The 12,820-nt window shown below is 37.2% G+C and overlaps 1 protein-coding gene across 1 annotated transcript in view; it reads right to left on the bottom strand.

The window, feature by feature from the left end:
- LOC150082665 (sodium-dependent dopamine transporter-like) overlaps positions 1-12,531 on the bottom strand; it is a 121,171-nt gene extending 108,640 nt beyond the window's left edge. Inside the window, exon 1 of the mRNA XM_090377572.1 lies at positions 11,793-12,531. The gene's annotated coding sequence lies outside the window, so the exon portion shown is untranslated. The remainder of the gene's footprint in view (positions 1-11,792) is intronic.
- Between the last annotated feature and the right edge of the window lie 289 nt (positions 12,532-12,820).

Genomic DNA, 12,820 nt, shown 5'->3' with positions numbered 1-12,820 from the left:
TACTGGGTTTTTGATTCAGCACTTACTAACTCGTTTCTGGGGTAGGATTTACCGCTGAACGGTCAACTGATACTACAACTAGAAATGATTTTTATAGGTACAGTGTTTGTCTTTTCCCAAAAGTTGTTTCTAAATAATGTTTGGAAAAAGCCCTATTATTAGTTAATATCAAAGAAATTTGATTAATCGAATTTTAGTTTAAATTAAAATCTTATATTATTATTAATTTAAAATTTTATTTATTTCCAGCTTTATTGCCATTTTAAAATTTAACGGAATAAATAAAAATTGTAGCGACTTTTTTGTTGAATTTGGAAATGTTTCTTGAACACTGAATATGAAAAGTATTTTTATCTTAAACATTTTTAAAATAAATACTGATGAAGAAAGCTTTCTTATGACGTTAGCTATCTTAAAACGTTTAAATTAAAAACTTATTTTTACATAAAAAGCAAGAAGTTTTAAAACTGCAATGTATCTAGATCGTAATGATTTTTAATAAAATCATTGGGATCCTAGAAAGCACCCACAAATTAGCATATCATTATTTACCATTCCGCCCTTGGACAACAGAGAGGTTCAGTTTACGTACTACTATTCGTGGTAGACTATTGCACTTACGAATTATTACCACACCTTGGGTAAAATGGCCTGGGTTCGAGTTTTATGTGGGGAAATTTGAACACAGAAATGGGAGGAACGTTAATCCGTTTTGTTGCATCGTAAACGAGTTATTGGGTAGCAAAAACACCCCACAAACTGTCCTAGCAGTCTATCCGCGCTGTTAAGAACTTCATATCAACTGTACAATTGCCCCTAAGATCTCTTTCTGTTTCATCACCTTGAGTACCTACCAAAATGGTATGTTATTCTGGGAGTACTGCTGCTCATATGCAGTATCTTGCATTTATCATGTTAAACCCTAACTGATACGTCTCGGTCCATTTGCCTAATTTTTTAATGAGTGTTATTGCAGCAAAAAATCATCATTAGTCATTAACCACTCTGCCAACCTTTGTATCATCTTCAAAAACTTAGATATTAAGCTAGATGTGCCTTCTCAATATCATTAATATATTGAAAACAGTAAAGTGCCTAACACTGAAACCTGGAGTACTCCACTAATAACATTAGTTCATGAAGACCAGCGTCCATTAACAACCACTCTCTGTCTTCTTCCATTCAACCATATTTTTATCCAGAGCACTTGTCTCTAGCTAGACTACTTCAATTTGCACCCTGTATTCATCGTAAAGAAACTGTTGGAGATAAAGAACCATAATAAAATGATTCATAAAGAACAACATAAAATGATACTTAATCTAACGGACTGTATATTTTTCGTGACTGTATATGATCATTCATGACTGTAAGATCCGACATTGAGGCCCTTTCATGTTTAAGAAAAGAAGTTTGTTTTGGGAATTCTGTTCAAATAAGGCACTATTTTGCCTACCACTGAAGAGGGGTGCTCGCGTATCACTTCCGAACGATGTTATCAAACTCTGGACAGATTACGGATAGCTATCTTCAAAAAGACCCATGTACTCCTTGGAAGGGAGGTGGTTTTTGTTGCATGGCAATAAACTCTACTATGTTGTCTGCACACGACAGTAGTTGCAGTGTTACAAATGAGGGAAGTGCTATAGTTTTAGGTTCCTAGTCGCAGGTAGACTTCACGGGTTCAAAATTGCTTATATCCAGAGAAATCTCTTTTTGAAGGGGAGCACGCAGGCTTCATTTTTAGCACCCCTTCTTTCAATATTTATGTTAATGATTTAGATTTGGTCTCTTTCTGACAAAATAAAATCATTAATTGATGCGGATAATATAAAACTGCTTATGTTCACCATCCAGTCAATGCATCGGAAGCCATGACATCTGTCTTCCGGAATTCAAAGAGGATAATAATGGTAGATTGTCTTCCGAAGGGACAAACAATAAACGGACAATACTATGCAAACTTAGCAACTAAATTACGAGATGCAATCAAGTCAGTGAGCCTGGAAAGCTGACGAAAGGTGTTTCGTTTCACCGAGACACTGCACGTGTTCACACATCGGCTTTTGCCATGGTTGCAGTTCATCAGGGCGGTTAAAACTGTTTTCCCACCCGCCATGCTTGTTAGATCCAGCCCCGTGTGATTTTTCATCGAATCTCGAACCTAAACGGACAATGATGAGGCGGTAGCGGCTGCATCTTCATGTTTTCACGATCTTCAAGGAATTAATGATCCCAGCTTTCAACCACAAACCTGGGATCATTAATTTCCTTCTTGAAAACTGAACTTGAAAAATTAACTTAAACTAAAGTTGTTTTTCTCAGTCTACCGGTGAACTGATGCCTCCCTCTTTGAGTGATGAGAATTCTTTTAACGGTAGCATAGTTGGTATTATCATCGTCCTCACCACACCAGGTGGAAAAGACCAGAGTTCGAATCCCATCAATGACACGAAAAATTTTTTATTACATCTATCCATTCATTTTTCTGTAAATTGCGTGTGTTCTCTAGTCGATTTGTCCATTTGCTGAACGAAAAACTTTGCTGTCCACGCCTGAGACCGACTAACTCGGCCACGAAGTGAAAAAGCCCACTAAAGTTCCTCGCGGCATCGACGTGGGGAACTTTAGTGGACCATTCTGTCATTCAGAATGTGTCATTCGTAAGTGTGCGTTACTGGGAAGCATGTCGCCGCTACGAACGTTTTGAAAAGCGTGCAGGAGGTCAACAGAAGGAACGCGGTAAACATCGTCATAGTAGTTTGCGTGGAATACGTCACGTGCCCACATGTTTATCATTAATTGGCGTAGAAAAGGTCGTCGTAGAACTTTGGAAGTTGCCAGCGAAGACTAATAAGCTAATACAAAACGCAAGTATTAGAAATAAAAAGAAGAAGAAGAAGAAGAAAGAAAGACAACGCAAGAGATAGTTACAGTATGAGTACAAGTTTAATTACTGCAGCGTAAGAATACTTTGCGGAAGCAGAAATGAAAACTCCAATTACGATGAAGAACAAAGTTGACATAGGATGGGCGGGATGCTGCTCGGCCATGATTAAAAAGGCGATTTTTTTCTCCATCTAAACTTTGGAGTTGTAACTTCATATGTTCAACGGCTGAAGCATCTTTAATGCTGCATGAGTGGTTTAGGTAGAAAATTGATTTCCTGTTGTCTGTAGAGCTTGTTTTAATACGCGATGATAATCATCCAGATGATTCCTCGTTAATCAAGAAGGGAACAAAGCTAATTTTGGTGTTTGTTTATGTAGAAAAATAAACAAATAATCTTTAATATAACGATAAATAAATTTGTTTTTCTTAAAAATTCAAATATAAAACTTTAAAATTTATAAAAACAACTTTTCTTACAACTAAACAACACAAAGACTAGAAATTTGTCTGCAAACTCGCTTTCGGCAGTCAAAAAATATTCCTATGACGTCAGAATTTTGAAACAAAATTGCAGCATATAAGAAAACGCAACCTGCTGCCCAAGTAATTTCTTTACATGTATCGTAATTATTCCCCGGTTCTGTCAACAACCTGATTTTCCGATGGTGGCTCACTGTCCACTTTATCTTGGTTCACCAGGCAATTATCCGCCTTCATTCATTTTACTAACCCCTCTCAGAGACTTATTGACTTCAGTTAGGTCCCCTCTAAGGTGCTTGGTTTCTAAGCTCTGTAGCCCACATAATCGAAGTCTTTCCTCGTACGGTCACCCTTTTGTCAATCTCCCATGAGAGTTGACCGCCTTTGAACCCTTTCAAGAAGCCCAATGTCTTTTCTGAGATGAGATCTCAATAGTTGGACACGGTATTCCAAATGGTTTTACAACTGTTTTATACAGTGGGATTATAACCTTCCTTTCTCTCTACTGGGTATTTTTCGAAAAATCATCGCTGACTTCAACAAGGGAGGTGCCAGAAAGGTCTACACCAAGACCATCGACCATTAGCCGCAATAGGTTATGGGAGCCACCGGCCAACCAGAGTCCCATTGCTAACACCACGACACAGGACTGTACGCTTCAACTGGGCGTAAGAACACCGACACTAGACCTTGGATGATTGGAGACGGGTCTTCTGGTCCGATGAGTCCCGTTTCCAGTTATTTCTAGCAGACAGGGGGGGGTGTGCATATCTGGCGGAAACTGCATGAAGATATGCACCCGTCATGTCAACAAGGAACTGTTCAGGCAGGTGGATGGTCGGTAATGGTCTGGGACGTATTCAACTGGCACGCGTTGGGACCTTTGGTGCATTTAGACGCATCTCTGAACGGTCCAGGTTACGTGTCCATCCATGCAGACTATCTGGATCCCTTCATGGTCATCGTGCATCCACAGGGCAATGGACTCTTCTAGCAGGATAATGCGCCTCTCCACAGAGCCGTGGTGACCAGACCATGGCTCGAAGAGTATTCCGCAGATTTTACCACCAAGGAATGCTCTTAATTCATTAAATTAAAAATAATAAAACCATCGGTTTTTTTTTTAGATAGATAAAATTAAAAATTATAAAATAAAGTTGTACTCTTTAAGAAAGTTTTAAATTTAATAAAATTAAATATATTGACCATATTGGCTATAAATGTAATTTTATTTAGACACTTTTACCTTTAAATAATATCTATAATAAATAATTATTGCTGTTAATTTAAGATTGTAATTGTTCCTTTGCTCCCGAATATTTGTATTTCGATGAAGTGATTATCTGATGTTAAATGGGATATAAGAAGATAATTTCCTCACTGGAAGCGAACCACCGGCCTGTAAACAAAAAGTACCATTTTTAATGTACCATCACCACCTTGAACAAACTGGTACAACCTCCCCGTTCACCAGACATGCCCCCTGTGAAGCATCTTTGGGATGCTGTGGAAAGGGGCAGATTGAAGTCAACCATAATAAGACATTCATACTTCTCCCTAAAGCATCCCAGACTCCATCAAATCTAGTGTTAATAAGGCTCTAAGCATATACAGTAGTGCCCAAAAATTGCATCGCTTGAAATTTGGTAGTATATCATATATGTTTTGTAATAGCATTATCCTTTTGCATCATCCATCTATAGCAAGCTCTCTTAGATAATGTCACGTGCCATTCACGATTAAATCATTCTCGGGTGGCATAAAAAATACAGTGCAAATACGACGAGATCAGTATTCTGTGCTATTTTGGCCAAGTTACACAATTGATACCACTTGGGAAAAAGTGTTACTGTAGAGTTGAATGCAGAGGACATTCCACGCATGAAGGATTCACTGTAATCAGTCAACAGTGGCAGGTTTATTAAGAAAACTATAAGAAAACCAGCAATATAAACATAAAGAAAGGAAGTGGACGTCCACGAATATCATCTGCAGCGCAGGACAGATTTCTGGTTGGTCTATGAGTCCGAAACAGAAGATCCTCATTGACATATCTGTAAACAGCAAGGGAGGAGGATACAGGAGTAAGGCAGGTACTTTTATAGTACGTATCGACCTTTTTTCAACGCGATTAGTAGTACGCCGCACAAGAAAAAAGCCACTTTTGACGCAAAAAACGAAAGCCAAGCATCTAAAGTGGACAAAAGAGCATGCTAGTTGGTCTGAAGATTCAGTGGAAATGCGTTATTTTCTTAGATGAATAAAAATTCAACTTGCATATTTCGGACGTCCAGCAGACTGTTAGACGAAGAAGAGGAGAAGAATTTCATCCTGATTTTATTCTCCACATTGAAACATTCTACATCCCAAATGATATGGAGTTGTCACATGAAGGATATGTCATGTGGAGCAGTTCATCGTCTTGAATTTGTGAAGGGTATAGTGAATGCTGAGGTGTACAAGAACCTTATTGAGACAAAATTACTTCTCACAATTAGAGATCACCACTATGGGAATGTTGCCGATTGTATTTTCCAGGACGACTCTGCTCCATCCCATAGAGCCAAAACCGTAATACATGAAATTAGCAAATGTTTTAAATTTAGGAAACATCGCACTCTTCCTTAAATAAACATAATTTATTTGTTTGTCTTTACTGTCTACAGGTGCAAAATTGGTGGAAGGGCAAATCACAATAACATGGCCTGGGAACAGTCCAGACTCCAATCCAATTGAAAATTTTGGAACAATATGGGTGTTTCTGAAATGCAAAAGAAACCAGAAACACTTAGACAATTGCAGGAGACATTAATCCTTGTTGGGTACCATGAGATTTCCCACGAATACATTCAAAACCTTATCCAGTCCGTGCCACGACGATGTGCAGCCGTCACCAAAGCAAGGGGTGGGCCAACGAAATAGTAGTGTGCATTACAAGGTATCAACAAATTATCGGAGACATGTTGACCAACTCCTGAAAGTGTATTAACAATTGTGTGTAATATGAAACTTAAAATTCATTTTATAAATTTTCATCTTATTTTTTTCCTTTGGGTATTTTTTCTGTAGGGCGAACATGGGGAAATATTTCAAACAAGGCATTTCTTGCATAGCAAAATGGTAAAATGGCAGCTGCAGTTCAAAAATGCCTTCCGATTGCTGCTCTACGTGAAGGAATTGTGGGGAACAATATACAAGCAGAAACCAGGACATTTTGAGTCCATAAACATTCACCATCGGACCTTCATTCAGTATCAAATCAAGCCGCCTTTGTTTCCAATATCAGCAAGTATGTGGCGCGGCATGGATTCCTTATGGTGTTTTAGTGCATTTTGGTCTAATTGTAACCATTCTTCTAGAAAAATATCGAGCTGCTGCGTCAACATTGAAGGAAGAGGACTTCGTTGTCGAATAGCTCTCTCCAGCATATCCCACACATTCTCCATCCTATTGAGAATGTGTGGGATCATCATATCGTTGGCATGGACTAAAGATTTCTTTCATAAGTTTGTGAACTGATGGAAAATGACGTGAAAGATATCCACCATTAGAAATTATTAATTTAAATTCAAAGAATACAGAAACTCAGCTGATAGAAGGCACCAAAAAGAATCTATCATAATTAAAGGGGATTACCAATGTCAGAGAAATAAAAGATCCATCAAAGCAAGTTAATATTCATCTCACTACAGTTTATTAATTAAACAAATAATCAAACGAATTCAATTAAAAGTGCATTTGCGTAGAGATTTGAGATCCATTAGCTTTCCGGGGTACACGTAGAAGCATCTTGCACAAAAGTAGTGACAGATTTATTTTAGTTCAAAGGAAATATAATTGTCCTCCATTAAATAATCCTCTCCAATTGTGGAAAAGTGCATGGCTAGCGCTGATAATCAAACAGATTACAATTACACTAGCAAAAAAACTTATTTTAAAATTATGCTGATCACGATTTTTCCATCTTTTCATTCCACCGAACTCAATTATCTTTAAAAATAGCAATACGTTATCAAAAGCGTTCTTGAATCTTTTTTTCGCGGTATGGGCTTCGAGTTTCGAATCTACAGAGATGAATCATATCCTTAGAAAGGTCTCAACCAGAAATCGAGTTTGTGATATGTCTGAGTACATTCTGTAGTTTAATGTTTTATCAACATCACCTAAATTGTTAATTGTTATCAGGAAATTCTGTAATGAATCCTGAGAATTGAATATTCTCAGGATTCACTACAGTGGAGGGTAAACTTCAAAATAATTACAATTTATTCTCTTTTTAGGATGAAGATTTTACTGCTGATTTACAATGTATCATGTCGGTGTATCCTAGCACATTTGTAAAAGCTAATAGTTTTCGCTAGAGGGGAAGAAAGGTTCTTGGCAATGTTTGAAAACATTTTTGGCACTAACAGAGTGGATTTATCTCTATCCACAACAAGAAGGTTGTTTACCGACATAAAATTTGCATCCTAAGCAGCGTCTTACGTAAGGTGTAGCGTGTATACCAACGCGTGCTTTTTGCTTTTCCTGTTGAGTAGAAAATATATTGGTTGAAAAGTAGAAAATAATTTATTGGTTGATATTTTCATAAGTTTCATATTGAAGAATACATCAAAGTTTTAATAACTTTATGCATTGCTTTGCCTTGATCATAGACATGTTTAATTTTTAAGGAGATTCTAGTGATTGCTTTGATACCAAAGGACTTTTAGGGACAATCCTAAAACTATATAGTGGGGTGCAAATACGGAAGTGTACCATACGTAATGCTATTTTAGTTCTCTCCAAATTTCGAGATGGGATTTCTCTTCACTCCTTAAAAGCCCTTCCAACCAAAATGGACAGTGTCTTTTGAAGTTAACGCTTACTAAAAGGTTTCCCAATTTCCAAATGAACAATCAGTTTCACCAACTGGATGGTAACTGCCATCTGATCACCGATGATAGAGTATACACGAAGAATATCCTCTCACAACAATTTTCGAAAGCTCACGAATCGAAATTCAAAATCTGTTCACTTTTCAGTTTGCTATTGCTGCAAATATGAGTAGAAAATTTCTCACGGATATCCTATGCAATATGCAAATTATAACGTACTACTGAAGTGTCCTCTGTTAGTCACACCAAGACGATCATGCAGTAATTTAAAGTATCTAGAGTAGGCTATTTTAACTCCAGAATATTCTAGCGTCATTAAAAGCCATTGACCTCCAAAAAGTCAATTAAAAAAACAGATGATCCATGCGCACATGTATCTACTAAGTGACAAGTTCCAACCATAGGCGCACAGAGCAGTAGCGTATCCAGAATTATTGTTTGGGGAAGGTTGAGGATCCGTCTCGCGTTGAGAAAATTATTTAGTTTTCAGTTTTTTCGTTTAAATCGAGTCTCTTTGGGAAGGGCTGAAGTCCATCGGCTATTTCACAAAATTCCTTATATTCTTATCTATATAAATAAATCTTTTAAACTGCATGCGCAAATGTCCAGAAGACCATGGAGGTGTTTGTGAATTTCCACAGGGTGAATGCCTCGTTGAAGGGTCTATGATGGTTCCTCTAAATTAACTTTCTTTTTATGTTATTTGATTCTTTGTGGGTGTCAGTATTCAAAGCAATTGCATTCAATATAAATACAATTTGAGTTTAGATTGACAAAGAAATAACGGAACGGTCGTTGCGTGTACAGAGATGACACAAACTGCCAAAAGGGAGTACTGATGAGCGACATCATATACAACGGTTGTGTTCGTTTTTTTTTTTTTTTGTTGAAATAAAATTGGTTTATGTTCGTTTCAGAAGTATGACATTTTTAGATTTTAGAAGACGGGTACCAACTTTCCCATTGAGAAAAACGCAACTGATTAAGCAAAATTTTAATTTAGGAATCGTACAATATAAACTTCAATTCTTATTAGAATTTTAAAAAGGAATTCAAAACTTTCAGGCCAAATATGACAATAAAGTTCCAAATGAAAAATGGCCTAAACCTAAAAATAAACAAAATAGACCGAGGTGCGTTTTAATCTAAACAACCAAAATGTCCCCCTCTCTACCTTGCAATATACCTCTGAGACCGACTAACTCAGCCACGGAGTGCGAAAAGCCCATAAAAGTTCCTCGCGTCATTAGATTCGAACCAGGGTCTTTCAAACACAACTTTATAAAAAGAATTGGCATTCGAGTCCTGGGAAAAACCACTTTAGGTGCATAAGTTCACCAAGAATCGATTCTAAGAAAATGAGAATAACAGTCGGTCATACATTTACCTTCCTTCTCTTTGCTCTCTCTCTATTAGAGGTCTTGGTGGTGCAGATTTTGAGTGCACTCGCCTGCCATCCTGCAAAGCATCCTTCTGTGGGCTTAAAGGCAGAATTCCACGTGGACAGTGGAAAGATAATCTGCTTCGTGTGGAGAACAATCTGCCTCGCAATCTTCATTGATCTTGCTTATGGATGCTGCGTTATCTTTCATTACTAGCTCGTCATACTTTATACTTTTGAGAATTTTGTTCTTTAGAAGATGTAAAGTACAAAAAATTATTGGTACAGTCACCAGGAAGTATTATATTCTTAAAATTGCACAATTGACCATAAAATGACTAGCTAAGGCTATACATTAGAATATTATAAGCACAATAATAACAGTCGAATAGTGCAATGGTTGAAAGAGTATTATGTATTGTTTTATTACTTCGGGTATACGTGATTAAATCCAGAGTTATTATAAATAACAATATTAAACAAGTTTCAGGCAATGCTCATTTATTTCCATATGTTCGAAATCTGTTGTGAAAAAGTCTTAGATTTTTGTCCCTCTTTCTAAAATATCGGCTGTGGATTTTTCTTTATAACGTTTTGACGTGTACATCTTTTTTTTTGTAAGTGAGAATATATGTATAGTCTTTCGTGCTTCTTCACATTTCTTGTGGCTCCCGCAAAGAGAGAAATGTGAAATATGTCGGGCCATCAGAAAGGTATTTCGAGTCTGCCACCGTCATTCATAGAGCTGCCACAATGTCTGCCCACTGAGTCTCAACTATAGCAATGTTATATTTCCTCATTACCAAGCTTGCGGAAGTTTAGGGGGGGGACGAAACTGAAGAATAAAGTTTTGCGGGATGTTCGGCCGACGAAAAGCTTCTGTTGACAAATGCTAATAGCTGTAATTAGTTACAAGTTCAATTTTTTTGTGTTAATAATAAAGTCCCATAAAGTTAAGGGACAATGGCGACAGTAAGAAACAATATTAGGTTTTCTTTAAATAGAAAAAAAGATCTGTTTTTCACTTTAGTGAAGATAAAAGGTATTTCCCCTTAAATTATGAAATTTTGTTTGATATTAATCGTACATAAGATATCCAACGTGTCAGGAGATTTCTTGTTAAAATACCTATTAAAGACTGTAACAAAATCTATACCTATCAAAGATTGTTAAAATACCTATTAAAGACTGTAAAAAAATCTATACCTATCAAAGATTGTTAAAATACCTATTAAAGATTATCAAAGTATCTATATCTATCAAAGAATGCTAAAATACCTGTACCAAACTGGAGAACAAGAAATTGCAATTTTTTATCTGTATAAAAATAAATTGCAACTTATTTTAGACAGCGATCAAAATTGGATTTTAATTAGAATTTTGGAAAATCCATAGTTTCTTGGTCCCTATTAGAGTACACCTTTCATCAATAATTATACCAAGTTATGAAGTAAACACCAACCGTAAATCGAAATGCCTTAAGAACAGATTAAAATCTGATCAGATTATTCAAAGATTAAGGTATTTTGAAAAAAATGGATTTTCTAAAAATAGGTATATAGGTATAATATAGGTATTAAAATGGATATTCACAATCCATTTCTAAATATAGGTATTATAGGTATAATATAGGTATTTAAATGAATTTTACACTCCATTTCTGGAAAATACCTTAATTTTAACGGTAAAATCGATTTCTAGATTTTAAAAACTCGATAATTTCCAAAAAAATCTTTTGTAAAAAAAAAACAAATCCCCATAAACAGAATTTACTGCACTATATTGCTGCTTGGATTTGTATACATCATTTATTGGCATAAATTATACCTTTTTAGAGAAGTTAAATTATCAAATGCCTATTAACGATCGGTAAATCTACTTATACCAATACCTATTTATGGTTGCTAAAATACCTATTTTTAAGAGTTTATTAGACTTTCATTGTAAAAATTGCCCAAGAAGTTAACAGCATTAACGTTTCAATAGTTAGTTTTTGTTTGTACCATATTAAAAATAAATAAAACATAAATTCGTCCACAATTTAGAAGATAAACACTCAATTCTAGAAATGCCTAGAAGGATTCATCACTAAGGAATGTGACCAGTTTGGAACCTGAAAGTGACGTTTATTTGGAGATAATATTTCAACATAAGGAACTTACCTTTGATTCCGTGGTAAACAAGATGTTAATTATCCAAATATCATCCAGGAAGACGAAGAACGTATTTATTTATCGGTGGGTAAAGGGCTGTTGTCGGCCACAGTTAAGTTTCCCTGATAAAGTGCTCAGTAAAGAGAGATTGCAGACGTTTCTTCCCTAGATTCTGGCATCCTCCTCGATAAAAATCTTCGTAATTGTCATAAAGAAACGCCGGTGGCTAAAAAATCTTACATTACAAGAGCCGTATCCCTGCTAGCGGAAAGAAGTGCCAAAAATTTTTCTTCGTTACCTGCTGCTGCCTCATCTCTAGGTCCGGACTGGTGAGACTCTTAACGCGTAGTAACCGTAGCACGAACAAAAGGAGGCGAAGCCACCGACTCACACGCACACACACACACACGTACCCACATACTCGGAGTGACAGAAGCTCAAAAAACAATCCCCAAGCCAGATGGAACTGCGCCAGCTTCTGAACCCAAAGAGGGGTAGGAAGACTCTCCCGTCACTCACCGCACGGAAACAGGTAGCGTTTTTAAGTCCGCGGCACACCACACAGATTTGTGTCACGCGCTGTCTCCGGAGGCGTGCGCGCACATACACACACCTGTGGACACGTGGTTGGCAACTGGAAGCTACCCCAGTGTGTGTATGTGTGTTTATCAGACCCCCTTGAAGTCGTCAGAGTGAATCGCTGCGTTCTGGATGTGGCTGCTGACACCACATCCGTTTTGCTGGCTTCCTCTAGCTGGGAGCGCTTTCACAGAGGAAACAACTTGCTCGGATGCCTGCTCACTTTACTCCGTATTACGTCACAGACGGACGTCAGTTCACCGCACGTGTGAAGTCGCGCGATCGCAGGTTGGACCTTACGAGCTCCAGGCTCCGTAGATCGCTGATGGCATAGGTAAATACGAACAGGAGCTGATCCCGATGCTGGATAGACCGAATCGAGTTTGGAATTCGAATTCCGGGCGGTTGTAGATGGAACATACAACTTTCTCTGCCAGTTGAAATCATCCGTAGTAATT

Source organism: Mastigoproctus giganteus, chromosome 7 (assembly GCF_048544385.1).
Source record: "Mastigoproctus giganteus isolate SK-2022 chromosome 7, ASM4854438v1, whole genome shotgun sequence".
Lineage (NCBI taxonomy): Eukaryota > Metazoa > Arthropoda > Arachnida > Uropygi > Thelyphonidae > Mastigoproctus > Mastigoproctus giganteus.
This window is presented reverse-complemented; position numbering and strand designations above follow the sequence as displayed.